Source organism: Achroia grisella, unplaced genomic scaffold (genome assembly GCF_030625045.1).
Source record: "Achroia grisella isolate CSIRO2021 unplaced genomic scaffold, CSIRO_AGI_Agris_v1 utg642, whole genome shotgun sequence".
NCBI classification, from domain to species: domain Eukaryota; kingdom Metazoa; phylum Arthropoda; class Insecta; order Lepidoptera; family Pyralidae; genus Achroia; species Achroia grisella.
The window spans coordinates 3,532,681-3,547,400 of NW_026712979.1; the positions used below are offsets into that span (position 1 = coordinate 3,532,681).

The 14,720-nt window shown below is 29.9% G+C and overlaps 1 protein-coding gene across 3 annotated transcripts in view; it reads right to left on the minus strand.

Moving 5' to 3' along the window:
- Window positions 1–14,196, minus strand: part of LOC131849410 (CUGBP Elav-like family member 2) — a 409,465-nt gene extending 395,269 nt beyond the window's left edge. For all 3 annotated transcript variants that reach the window (XM_059199486.1, XM_059199487.1, XM_059199484.1), the window contains exon 1: window positions 13,947–14,196. The gene's annotated coding sequence lies outside the window, so the exon portion shown is untranslated. The remainder of the gene's footprint in view (window positions 1–13,946) is intronic.
- Between the last annotated feature and the right edge of the window lie 524 nt (window positions 14,197–14,720).

Here is a 14,720-nt window from a genome sequence, read left to right on the forward strand (position 1 = left end):
CACGTGCCTTACCCTGGACACCATCGTGATAATTCCTAGTGAATTTGCTGTGATGGACTAACCTGATCTTGACCTCATGTTCATATTATTATTCTCCACTGGTGCCCCGTCAGCGTAAACCGTTAGCGCAGGCGAGTGCGCCATTTCATTAACATCCCTTAAAAAAACCCACGTAGACGACTGTACCACTGTATTAAATATATACTCTTTATAAAAATACCGGTACCGAATAGGTCGAATTTATAATCGCATTTCATCAAAGTCAAATTGTATTTATACATTGTTGGAGTTCCATATCTGACCCGATTGCATCACAAATTGTTCATGAATAAATAATAATTCAAAAGGCGACTTAAGGCGAAGTTTTAAGTCTCATATTTCTCACAATAAGTTTATATTTACTTCTTACCTCCCAAACGCGTGATACAATTTGTCACCTAATCAGTGGGTTGATCTGCGGAATTTTGACAAATCAACGAGCGAAGAATAGTATTTAGGGCAGATATGTTTGTGTTGAGTAGGTTCATTCAACTCTGTTGATAAATTCGTTAATAGATCTAGAGATCTAATAACAAATTAAGAGTTGTAAATATTCATATGTAACGCCTCCAAATCCGATAGCACTTTTGGATTGAAATTTGATTAAGCGATTGTTCACAAAGTTTGATGCTGTTAGGTCTGAGTTATAATTTTATTTACATCTTAAAAAGACTGACACAAGATGTGATATTCTGAATGACTTCAATGTATATTCTTCCTACAGTACGTTTGATTCCACGTATGTCGAAACAGAAATGAGAGATGGTCATACAGATCTCTAATGTGGCGACATAGAGTTGGAGACAGAAACATAGGCAGCTGATAGGTGATCGTATGACAACAAACGACAGGGTTGACCTGGAAAAGATGCGCCGCAACCGAAGAAGGTGGAATATTATCCATTAACTTAAAAGAAGACTTTGGATTTCATCTAGGAATAGTTTATTTACTACCTTTATAATTACACTTAAAAACAATTACAATTCCTATATTAACACACAAAAAATATAACAGTAAACCATTTACTAAATTTCCATTTTTGAAAAATTTATGATATGCAATACTATTATTTACAACTAGAAACACTATAAAAAGTGAAGTAATACTATACTTATGTAGGAGTATTTATTAGAGTAATTTATATTGTAATTTATTAGAAAGCCACTCGAATTCAAAGGGCAATTGTAATCCCTTTTCAGTTATTATCCGGCTCGCATTAAAATCGTTCGTAATACCGACCGAATAACCGTTATAAATCCAAACTCTAGACATTTATAACGCAAAATTTTTCTTCGTTTTTGTGTTCAAAATTGCCCTCGTAATATATTTACGTACAAAAGATTCTACGACGTATATAGAACAATCAATTTATGAGATCACTTTGGGCGTTGCGTTGCTTGCGTGGATTAGGATGAAACAAGCATTTTATGTATGTACAAAAAGGTGCATCAATATTCCAAATTTTATTCAAAATTATTCAGTAACAATCAATTCAATTAATTATCTGTTAATAACAAAAAATAAAATTAATTTAATATTTACCATTTTACTGGGATGCGCTAAATCTAAAGATATACGAATAGATAAATCAAATTATCGAATGATACAGGATAAGAGGCATGATATCTTAGTCTTCGGAAGGTGATAAGTGATACGCAGTTCATGTATCAGCTTCTTTCCATTTAATTTAATATTTAAGAAAAGTTGTTTGTAGTTGACGTTTATAGTGAACCGGCTGGTACTGTAGTAATTGCAAAAAACGTTCAATTGAAATACTCATTTGCGCTTTGTCGATTTAAATGTTCATAAATCGCTAAAAGTCTTAAGTTTACTCAGTAACTCAGTACTGATCTGCCTATTTGTAGATATTTATAATTGAATTTAGTGTAATTTACTGTTTTCAAATTGAACATTTAATAAAATTTGATTCGTATCTAAATTGACTTCTTGAAATAGAACACTTGGCCTTAAAATGAAACTGAGTTAAGTCAGTTCATGATTTTAATACACTTTCTAAAGAAATTGATACGAAAAAAAATATTAGCTTGCCTCAGAGGAGAATTCAAAACGTGATCGAAATCTCGGATCATCGTCTTGGAAGTCTAGGAGATAGAATTCATATAATTTTATTAATAAAATTTCAATAATACATTCCTCAAACCCAAACATAAGAAATATCTATAATATACTACATAGTAATCTATATACATATAATAAAAAACCAATTTTTTGCTGTTAGTCAAAAATCTTTCGTCTTTTCTATTTTTAATGTATTACATAGGTTTATAATGAAACGATTTTGTTTTGGCTAGTGATCAATACCTCCTGATTTAATCTAGTAAATTCAATTAAATAATTAACTATGTAATTATTTAATTGAAATAAATAAAAATCTATAAAATACATTTTCTTAGGGAATACTGCTAGTTTAGGCATGAATCATAAGTATAAGGTTTTTAGCATTCCGTTTGTAGTAATCAACTAGAGTAATATACTAAATATTAGGTATGCAGTAATTACTTTAATAAAAAAATGTTATAATAAATTTATGTGAAAAACATGAATACTTTATTTAGAGCGAAAATTACGTATTCACTTTTACTGCGCGTAAAAGTATACAGGCTGCTAGACTATAATTCAAATCAGATTTACGAGTGAATATTACATCATTGTTATTTCTGATATTTATAACTGAATAATACAGAAAAGCTTGTTATTATTTTCCACGATATTTGATAGTATTTTATACGAACAGGTACTAGTATAAACAATATTAACTTTCTTTACTTATTTACATGAATATCCAATATGTTTGAGACTTAGAATACCTTTATTACTTTCTAAAAAGAAACTATGATAGAGACGGAGCTTAATGACAGATTATCTTTTTGAAATATACCTAGCAAAATATGGACAACAACGTTTATTCACGACCGTACCAGCGATGATAACCGTCGTGAAAGCATTATTATTAACTAACTATTATTTGTATGTTTTAATTTCATAAATATATATTGGAGCCAAAGACTGCATTTAACTAGATTATATGTGAATTTTGCAAGACAATCTGTTAACCGCGTCTTCGGCTGCTATTTTATTAGATAAGGTATAGAACATGTCCTCGCCCGTAATACTCTGAGTCTTTAATTAAATTTCATTAAAGATGGCTATATACAGTTGTATATATATATAGTGTTGTATATTTGTATACAACACTGCACATAATCTGGTATGTATACTGTATACTGTATTGTTTTAAAAAAGCAAACTTCGGGAGACGCAGCTGTAAAAGCTGTAAAATGTAGATAGATCTCTGTTTTGCTTCTTGATTGATTCTCTATACTGAGCTATATGCAATGTTGTATTGCTGTAGCACACACATGTGGGTTTACCCATATTGTATTGCATTGCTTGAATTATATATATACTATTTGTAATTAAGTCTGCATGTGTGTACTAAGATACAAATCAAAATTCTAATCTATCTATCTATATATATGTGTACGTTTATCTGTACAGTGTTTGGGTCGCCACTGGTATGTAAGCTTCTTACAGAGCGTCCAACCAATCGGTCAATACTGTATTGTATCTATTCCGTATCCAAGTAACTGCCTCATCAACTATTGAATACATATCGATCGGTTACATTCTAGTATTGGACATTTGCTTCGTAAAAAGTTACTTAATGTTTCCGTTGTTTGTATAGAAGATAGAAATCTAAAATGCATATCTAACGTGCTCTATCAATCACTAACATAAAATTTATAATTATAGTATATAGGTATATATATTCTCGTAATAGGTACAGTCTATGTTATACTTAATCTATAACGTTTGAACTGGATGTTTATAATGTACTCTGTGCATTTTTGTAGAAGCGGAATCTGTATTGTAAAATGGCGGGAAGAACCAAATTAAATGTGTAACGGGAGTTAGCTTTTCATTTAAATAATGTTTAAATTCAGTATAATTTTATACAATAATATATGTTTATATAATTTGCGTATAACCGCATGGTGTCCACATACTACATTTGTTAAGTCGTAATTAATCACTAAGTACGCACAGCCGGACGTATCTTTTATTTAATCATCTCCATATATTATCAACATTATTTATATTCATCGGGAGTAATCCCTATACTTTGTTGATAGTCCACCAAGTATAGGGATTACTCCCTATACAATAGTTTTTGAATAACAGACAGATATCTGCGTTTTGTTAAACATTTTTTAGTTTAAAGATAATTTTTTATCTTTGCCAAAATCCGTTCAGCCGTTTCGTCGTAAAATAATAGGGATAATGAACAAAAAACAGTTAAATCCATTTTCATCTTTACCATTAATATAATAAAGGTGAAAATGTGTTTATGCATTATATATTTATATACTAATACATAAATAACATACTTTAACATAGACAGAGATACTGTCCAATGTTCTAGTGAAAGTAGCACTTCCATATTAACATTTCGTTAAAAATAATTGAATCCAATGTATTTTATATTAATGGTTTGTTATCGTTGTTTGCGTTACCGGATCATCAGTCAGAAATATGTTTTTATTTATATATATTTTTTTTCTAAATCTATTAAATTTTTGTTTCAGGGATTAAGACAGTTCGACTCTTTCACAAAATATTAATAAATAATTACTACTAATAAATAATACACATAATGCGAGAAAATTTAGTAGGTATCGACTAAATTTTCTCGCATTATGTGTATATTATGATCGCATATATGCGATCGACTACAATGCATTGAGTGCAATAAATATTCCAGTTCTGAATAGATTGGTAATGTATAGATACAGCGTGTTCTGAAATCTTTCCATTTTAATATAGAACGCCGAACTTTCTTAAGTATAAAATCTTGGAACTTTTGTTTAAGAGTTGTGTAACAACTACCTCAATTGTGTTAATTAGAGCATTAATTGCTTTCTGGTGAAGTATAAATTGGATATAATATAACATTTGGGTATAGCTAAAATCTGAGCCTGTATAAATAGATAAAATAATTACAAAGAATAATCTATTTATAAATGTAATGTAATGTAATGAATAATTTTTAAATGTAAACAACACGATTTCACGTTAAAGAGTTGTTGATACATCAGTGAAAATACGTATCCTTAAAACTTTTTGTTCATAAATCAATTATAATGAAAATCAGGAACTGATTAAAAATTACTTTATAGGTTTTAACATTAGATATAATATTATGTTACCTGTGACTTTAGTTATAACGTCCATCAATATTTATGTAATTTTTCTTCTAATTAAATCTTTCAAGTGTAGACAGCAATAAGTTTTATTTTTATTTTATTTTATTTTATTATTTCATAATGACTATTTCACTATTTACTGATATGTAACTACAAAGATGAACTTAATGAATAAAAATAAAGTGTTTTCATATATTTTTAACTTTACGCAATTACCTATCAACCTGTATACAATAGCACCTACTGCATCCACTAGGCGGCTCGGTGCCAAATATCCATTCATTTATCCATACATTTTCATACATGCCTTTGTAATACAAATGCTATACATTATCATGCATAGCTTGTACTCTAATCAGAACATTATTCATTTTCATTCTATTTTCGTTGAACAGCCGCTGACATAATATCTCTAGGGACAGGATATTATCATAATTAAGATTTATGATTACATCCATATTAGAACAGAACTGTGGTTCTCAAAGTATTAATTTTAATTACTCCATAGAAATGTATTCTTCATTATATGAGACAACTACTCTATCTACTTTTTAAGATAAAATATAGCCTATGTTCACCTTTAAGAATCAAGAAGCAATGCATAGGTAGTATTCAGGGCATCGTGACGTGATATACATGTATGAGACAACACTATCATCAAAACTTCAACATATTATATGACAACTTCAATGGTCTAGCCGTTTAGCACACCGCCTTAGTTCTAATGATCACTGGTTCGATTCCTCGAATGGTACAATGCATTTGCATTCATGAGTATTGTTTGTATTTGTCTGGGTGTTTACTATGTATATATATATATTAGGCAATTCTTTACAAAAAAAATTGTCTTTCTATAATTTATCTAGTACCCATATCAAACTGAACTTAGGACTTGGGACTAGTTAGCGCTGTGTGCAATGTCCTGGATTATTATTATATGTGTATTACCTATACGCAAAAACTTGTTATGATATAAATTTACGTATTTATTTGTATATATCCAGTAAAATTGTGAAAATCCAATCAAATCCCACTATCTTTGGGGACTGGATTCGTTATACGGTTGTCATCACATCCGTAATTTTCTGTTTGTATTTTTAGGGTTCTCATCTAAATCGGTGAAACGAAATTCTTATTGTGGTATTTCTCTGGTTGATTAACAGTTTATCAGATCATCTATTAGAGATCAATACTTTATTTATCTAATAATGCAAAATTAGTTAAATTCGCACATTTTTTATAAACATTTATGTTTTGTATATGTACTCTCTAGAGCAAATATATTGATATTATAACTGATATTGTTCCGGTTTGTTTTTGTTTACACTAAAATTACTTATGTTTTTAAAACTGACGTTTTTGTTAAATACTAGAAACTACCAATGAATAGTGACAAAATCAAATTTGTACGAAACCCCTCACTAAAATCAGTTGACATTTTATGTTGTTAATTTTATTTCCCTATGTACACATGTACAATATTTTTATATGTACAACTATACACAAATTAAATTGCATTTGTAACTATATCGACACCCTTGAATATACATACGAAATTCTGGTTCACCTGCATTTCAGACCAAGCGGGGAGGAATAGAACGATTCCAGCCAGAGTCACGTCCGATTTTAATAGGGTGTATGAATTACAGGGTTTTGTTCAATCCAATTTCGGGTTTTCCATTCAGTTCTACTATTCCATTTCTTCTATCGCAATATATAGATTATTTGAAGTATTTACTGAATTATATACATTATATTTGTATATACATAGTGTTACTATTACTTTAAACTAGCTTACGCCCGCTACGTCGTCTGCATTATACTTACTTGAAATTTATCGTAACATTTCGACTAACTTTAATAATCATAACATTAATAATCCCTTTTTTAATTATATTATGTATTATTTTGATGTATAAACTATATTATTGTAAAGTTTTATCAAAATCCGTTTACTAGTTTTTGCGTGAAAGAGCAACAAACATCCATACTCGTAAACTTTCGCGTTAGAGTATTTGTAAGATTCGAACCTGGTTACCAATGAAAATAAGATGTTTTCATTCTGATTATTTGTTGTACCTACTACTTACATTATTTGCATTACTTTTATATATGACGTCAGAAAAAAAGGTAAATTAATTTAAAAAAGTGTCAATTTACCTAAATGGCCAATAGCTATGGAGTTGGTAATTTGAAAGTATAACAAAAGTTTAAAATTAATCTATAATACATTGCCTAAAATTACTTAATAAATTGAAAGAATAAGATCATTCTGTATTAAATTAATTTATAGTATAAATATTAATTATCTACAACGTAACAGACTATACACACATAATAAAGTGTTGAAATAATGATATTGAACTAGAAAATCCGAGTGTTTCTCTCAATTTCCCGGGCCGTTGGCGAACATAGTACCGACTGCACTAATTGTTTTGGATGTACTCCAAACTACATACTTACCCGAAATTCATTGGTAACACGCTGCATTAGATTATTCAGCTTTCTCTTGCTGCGACCGTATTACGACTATCAAGTGCAGTCCGAGTTATTATATTGTTCTTTAGATTACAATGTAAATTTTTTATTACATTAATTGCAAATACGGAGACAACCACTTGATGAAAAATTAAATAAAAAACGTACATGAAATATATCAATAGCGTGATAGTTATCGTAAAACACAGTGTGACGCCCATTTACGTGATGACTTCGTATAAAGTCTCTCTCTCTTTCTCTTTCTGGTGGTTCTGATCTGGTCTCATACTAATCTTTGCATATTAAAAACGAAGTCGCTCCCCTTGTCTGGTCGCATAGAACTTTTAAACTACTCAACGGATTTTAATACAGCTTCCAGCAATTAAAGGGGGAGGTTTCTGTGTATAATATATATATATATATATAAAGTGCTAAAAAGCCGTAATTAATTTCATGGAGATGAAATAGCGGGCACCGCTAGTATTATATATGAGAAAGATTGTAATTAAGTACATTTGAATGTTTACAGTCATACAGTCATTTAAATGTCTCTACAGAATTCACGTAATATTCGATATTTTTTGTATATGTTATCAAAAAATTATACAAAAAGAGTTATGAGATATACCTATTTAGTATAACTCGAATTACAAATTGAGTACTGTTTTAAATTATCCATACAATAAAATTCTAAATATCAATAAACTTCTCGATGAAAATAAATATCATTAACAAATCAAATTATATCTCGTCTGTTCAAGAAAATAGTAAAATTCAACTATATAACTACCATATATGAAATGTACTGTGTTTATTAATATTAACATATCAACTTAAGAGACTTCTTAATCTCGGCGGGTTGTATAAAGCAAATGCTGAACATAAAAGTATTATTATTACCCTCTGATATACTTTTTAACAATTCACTACACTACACACAAGTACTAGATTACTAGTGCCTGCTTTCCTCGATACGGCAGCAGATTCAATTTCCGTATCCAAACAAGTGTTTGGGTCAGCGTTTCAATACTTACCTAGAATGTAAGTATAGAATATCACTTTATACCTCAGAAATCGATTTATATTGTTATTTATGTATTAGCTGAAATTATGTGTTTACACAATCCTTAATGTACCTAAAATTTAAATCTGCTTTAAAAATACGACTTGAATTAAAATTGATTTCTATTAGGAACATTGTATTTGATCGATCTTTTATTCTTCTCTATTGACAGTTGCAGTTGAGAATAGTGCATTTGTTATACATAATCGTATATGACATTGAAATATTCACAATTATCTACGAGTATAGGCCATATATCTGAGCTATCGGAATAATAATAATACACCGTCACGCCTGCTTTCCTAGATGGGGTGTCAATTCTTGAGGTCGTGGTGAACAAAACACTAGCCATTCTCACATTACGCTCGGTAAATACAATATAGATATTCTCACTTTTCGACCGATATATTTGAATCTAATTTGGCGGCGAGCCTACCGTCGCCTATCCGATTAAATTAATTTAAAAATACAAAATGACACACAAAGTTTTTTGATGTAGGTCAGATTAGAACTCATGAGCTTTTGTCTTTTGATTTTAATGTGTTTTAAATAAGAAATGATAATAATAATTACGTAATATGTGAGGGATGAATGAAATCAATGACTGTAAATACACTAATTTATTAGTTCTCAGCGGCAGTGAGGTGTCACGACGCAACTGCTATAATATACATATCAATATACATATATTAATAATAATATTTCAGAATAATTCACTTAGCGTCATATAGTCTCGAGCTAACCAGAGCTTGTGTTATGGGTACAAACATAACTTATATAAATACACATAGATATAATTTGTAAATATATATATACTACACGTATAAAACATTCAGAACAATAGAAACAATCATACTAATTAATACAAATGTTTGAATCGTACGAGGAATCGTAGCCGCGACTATTATGTTATTACCATTGATGATCAATCATTATGGAAGTATGGCAGTGTGCTAAACCGCTAAACAATCCTTCTGCGATAACGGTATAAGGTGGAAGATGAGCATGAGGTCAGGTAAGGAGCCTATTGTAACAAATTCCCTAAGAATTAACAAAGTTAGTTTCCAAGTGATGGCGATTTGACAGTTGGGTCACAGTTGCTAACAATCCTCTTCCCGTCCAATAAGAAACGAATACTATACGTAATTAAAACTGCTGTAGTCATTCAGTGTATAATACAAATTGTTTCTTTTGATGTAGGCACGCATGTCATTGTGTGAATTCAGATTTTATAAATGATACCATTTTATAAATCTAGCGGCTAGCGACAGACATGCAGCGCAGAGCTTCGCATTGCAAGACAAGAATAATTACAATTCGAGGTCACATCACACCCACGTCCGCACATTTTATTTTCTCCCGTGCAACGGCCGAGATTTAATACTGCAATATATTTCACTAAAATCACTTTGTTTTTCGCGCGTAGAATATGTGTGAAAGTATTGTTTTTAAGTACAACAAGCCTATGGATGAAATGTAAACATATTAATAATAATATATCGGGACGATACACACAGGGCTATCTCGTGCCAAGCAATGCAGAGCTTGTGTTACGGGTACTAGACAACTGATTATTTTTTGTGTAAATACATACACAATTTATATAGAAAACACCCAGCGATACAACGAACAAACAATCATACTCATAAACATATTTGTTTGTACTATGCAATTAATTAATCCCTAGAAGTAAGGCAGTGTGCTAATCAGCTAGACTATCAAAGCCGTCATATTATATGTATTTTAATTGTGCCTACATTAGATTACTGTTAGATAACTTGTTATGATGTAGTATTATAAATAAACTACTTCACCCCGGGTGCTTAAAACTTTGTTATCTTTTTTATTTATTAACGTAATATCACTCTAGAATAATGTATCTTTGTATCCTTTTTTTAAGAATTTTTGTATCCTGTAGTTCTGAAATCTACTTTTCTCATTACAAAATTCGCTTCCTCTCACACTTTCTTTATGATACACATAAAATAATATCATTATTTGTTATTATCAGCAACTTCTGATCCACGGCGGGCATGATCTCCTCTTAATTTCTTGATTTCTCCTCTTTACAGGAGAATTTGTCCTGCTGTTATATTGGCTAAGTAGTAAGCATTCGTATATGGTTTTATTCAAAGTTTTTCTTCTCTCACATCACAGCTATTCTAAATAGCGCCCAATATATTATAGTTGATCTATTGTTACCTCATAACTACTGTATTTACTAATACTTTATTTATATTTCCATTACATAATGTAATGTAATGATGAAATGCAGTGGTCAATATTATTTATGCATAGATCTCCTAGTAAAGAACCAAGAGAATTTTCACCTGGGCATACAAAGTAAACAACACAATGAATTTTAACGCCATCATTAAATTGAAAATATTATATCCATAACTGAAATGACTGATGGAGTATTCAGAGATATTGCCATCTGCCGACGTCGTGGTGAACGCAACACTTGACATGTCACATTTTGGTGCATATATTTAAATCTAATTTGGCAGCGAGCGAGCATATACGCCTAATTTGGTTAGTAAGCGGTGCGTTTCATGATTGAGGAGTAAGTTAGAAATGAAAATTTCACTACTGAGTTCTTGGCATCAGCTAGATAAGATTTCAGATCTTGTGTTGTTGTAGCAAACAACTAACGTCCCAATGTTAATCATAGATTTATTATTTCAATTTAAATTTTATTTACACCTCTGGCTTAATTAAGCCTATGTCTTATTGCGATGTGTAAACTATATTATTGTAATGTCTCATTAAAATAAGTTCAGTAGTTTTTGCATGACAGAGTAAGAATCATCCATCCATCCATCGACAAAGACAAACTTTCGCGTTTTAATTATTTCTAAGATTACTATGATATTACATAATAATTAATGAGTTTATCTAACCATGACCATACATTTAATTGGTAAACTATATCGCATATAGATAGCAGGGACATGATCAAGGAACGAGATAAAGATAGCGCGGCCGCGCAGAAATGCGTTGACCTATGCAGCACAGTTGATAAGCATGGGTCAGTTGGTACTAGAGAAGTTTATATACGGCACTGGGGCACTGGTGAACATTGTTTTATTTATGCATTTAATCGATACTCGATACGTATATTATAAATGATCCTGTACGAATATTTGTTTGTTTATACATGAGAACAACGATATTTGAAACAAATATAATATTTATACGTATAAGTCCTACAGTGAAACTTCTACTATAAACTTAAATCGCAGTAGGAACTAAAGAATTATACTAAATATATATACATATATATTAAAATGATTGTTTGTATTAAACGAATAAAATAATAATATATAATAAATAGTAAGGGTAGTACAGATTATAATATATCTACTATTTATATTCGTACCTCAATTGTTTATCTTATTTGGAAAATAACAGACATCTATACAATATAATAAAAATAGCATAGGAAAATTCACACAGCGCATCTAGTCCCAATTTATAGATTATATAATTTATCGAATGACGTTTTATTTGCGGAAGTTCAATTCACTATTTACTGGATTTATATTACCTTATTTAGTTCCGCTACAATAATTGTAGTAAATAATTATAGCGAAATTGAACAAAATAATATAAATGTTTTAAGTGGTATATATAGATACATTTTATACATAATATACAAATGTTGGTAACGTGCTAGGAATCGAACCCGCGCCCATAGGAAGTAAAGCGGTATGCTGAACTATTAGACCACTAAGGTGATCTGTAAAATAATACCATCATACCATCCTACATTCTACTTCACTTGTAACTGGTATCGGTTATCTTTTCTAACTTTTATTAGGTCAAACAAGGGAATATAAGATATCGGAATATTCACTTACACAACTGTCCACACTAGTTTCATCCCACATACACAATAAGTAAGTGTGGTCATCTAAGTCTAGTAATTTTTGTATAATTATTATTTTTTGACAGATAAATTTACAAGCACTTTTTAAATTATCAATTCGTATATAAATATCTTATCTAATAATTTAAATTTTGTGCCAGTACAAAAAAAAAATAGTTAATAAGTAGACAGCAATTATATTTTATTAAAATAAAAGGGTAACTAAATAAATGCACTTCTATAATAGTCTTATATCAACAAGGTAAGAAGATATACTAATTTATTAAACAACTCAAAACTGTATCGAACATAAGGTTATAGACCTTTTCAGATACTTTTACTGTGATTATGCCATAATATCGTATATGATAATAAAATGCTTATTTAAAAAATGCTAATTATATCTAATACAAAATTTTTAAATAATTATTTTCAAAAATGTGAAAAATATATTTATAATAAAATTCATGAAGTCAAAATGTAAAATAAATAAATAATAAATACCTATTATTTTTATCAAAAATAAATACGTTTAATTCTAAATTCCATTATATCTTGGACTGTATACATACATATACTTATTTAATAATCGAATTATACACATTTAATATTTGCCGAGAATCATGTATACATTTTTAAATTTAGAATGTTGTTAATTCTCTGCTCATGTCCGAATACAAGAATATTTAAAAAAAGAATACATAAAATTTAAATTTTTTGAAGACTCGAGTCTCCTAGGGGAATTGCATTATCCTTGAAGAGCGCATTTCCCTGGGGTTATAGGATTAGAAATTTACGAGAGTCGCTACTCAGATCATCAAATAAGGTTACTCTATATAGAGTTAATACAGTTTCATAGCTCGTCTATGTAGGTCATATTATGAAATATTATTTCATCTTGATGTAAATGTCATGCGCCAAGAAAGCTAGTCAGTCTATTATAAATATTATTACTGTCATAATTAAATTCACACCTTTGCTCTTCGGGGAGATAAAATATATAAATTACCTCAATTATATATTGAACTAACAGTACGCCCCGGCTTCGCACGGTTTGGATAATGCATAATATACACATATTTAAGTATGCACAGATGCATTTGAAAATTTAAATTCAAGTAAGGCGTATTTTTGACAATTTAGAAGGCAATTAAATTACTTATAGAAATAAATTATATCTCTGTTGCATAATGTAATGTAAAAATTAATATAATATAATTATTTTATTATACATTGTTTGACGAATTTAAATAATTACTATGTAACTTACCTATTCAAATAGTGATAATAGCCATTAAAAATAAATTCACTACACTCACTACACTAACACACACATAAACAAAAACGAGCGTACAACTAATTAGGTTCCCAAACAGTCGACTGCAAAGTTCGTTAATCAAGCGAATTGTTTGAAAACTTCGCGAAACCACGTGTTGCACGAAAAACCCCGGGTAACATTAAAGGCGGAAAAACAATTTTATAAACAGTGGACGCGCGCCACTCGCTTCTCCACCCCACTGTAACTGACAACTGACTGACCGCTACGTATTTACGTACTAGTACGTATAAAACAATTTATTTTCAAAGCAATAACAAACGCATTGAACACACACATCGATAAAATAGAAGAAGTGCGAAAATCGGCATCTTCTTTCACTATAGCGTTCTATTTTTGAATATCTGCCAATGAAACGCGACAGCGCAGACCCGATTCAATGTTTGTTTTTAAAATCTGTTGATTCCAAAGCCAACATAATAAACGATTTGTTATTTCAACATAATTTTCTTAGAGCTTAATCTTCTTTGAAAGCGATAAATAAGATAGATTCGTTTAGTTATGTCATTGTAGGTGCGTTTTGTGAAAGTTTTTGATATAAATCTCATGATTTTATGAAGTTTATTAAACTATAGAGTGAAAATAATATTTTAAAATTTATGTTCCATATTTAAATTTTGACAGTTTTACTCATGTTACCTTTCGTATTTTTTACTCATTTGTGAATTATATAATGTAAATTTCACTTACAAATCTTATTTATATTAT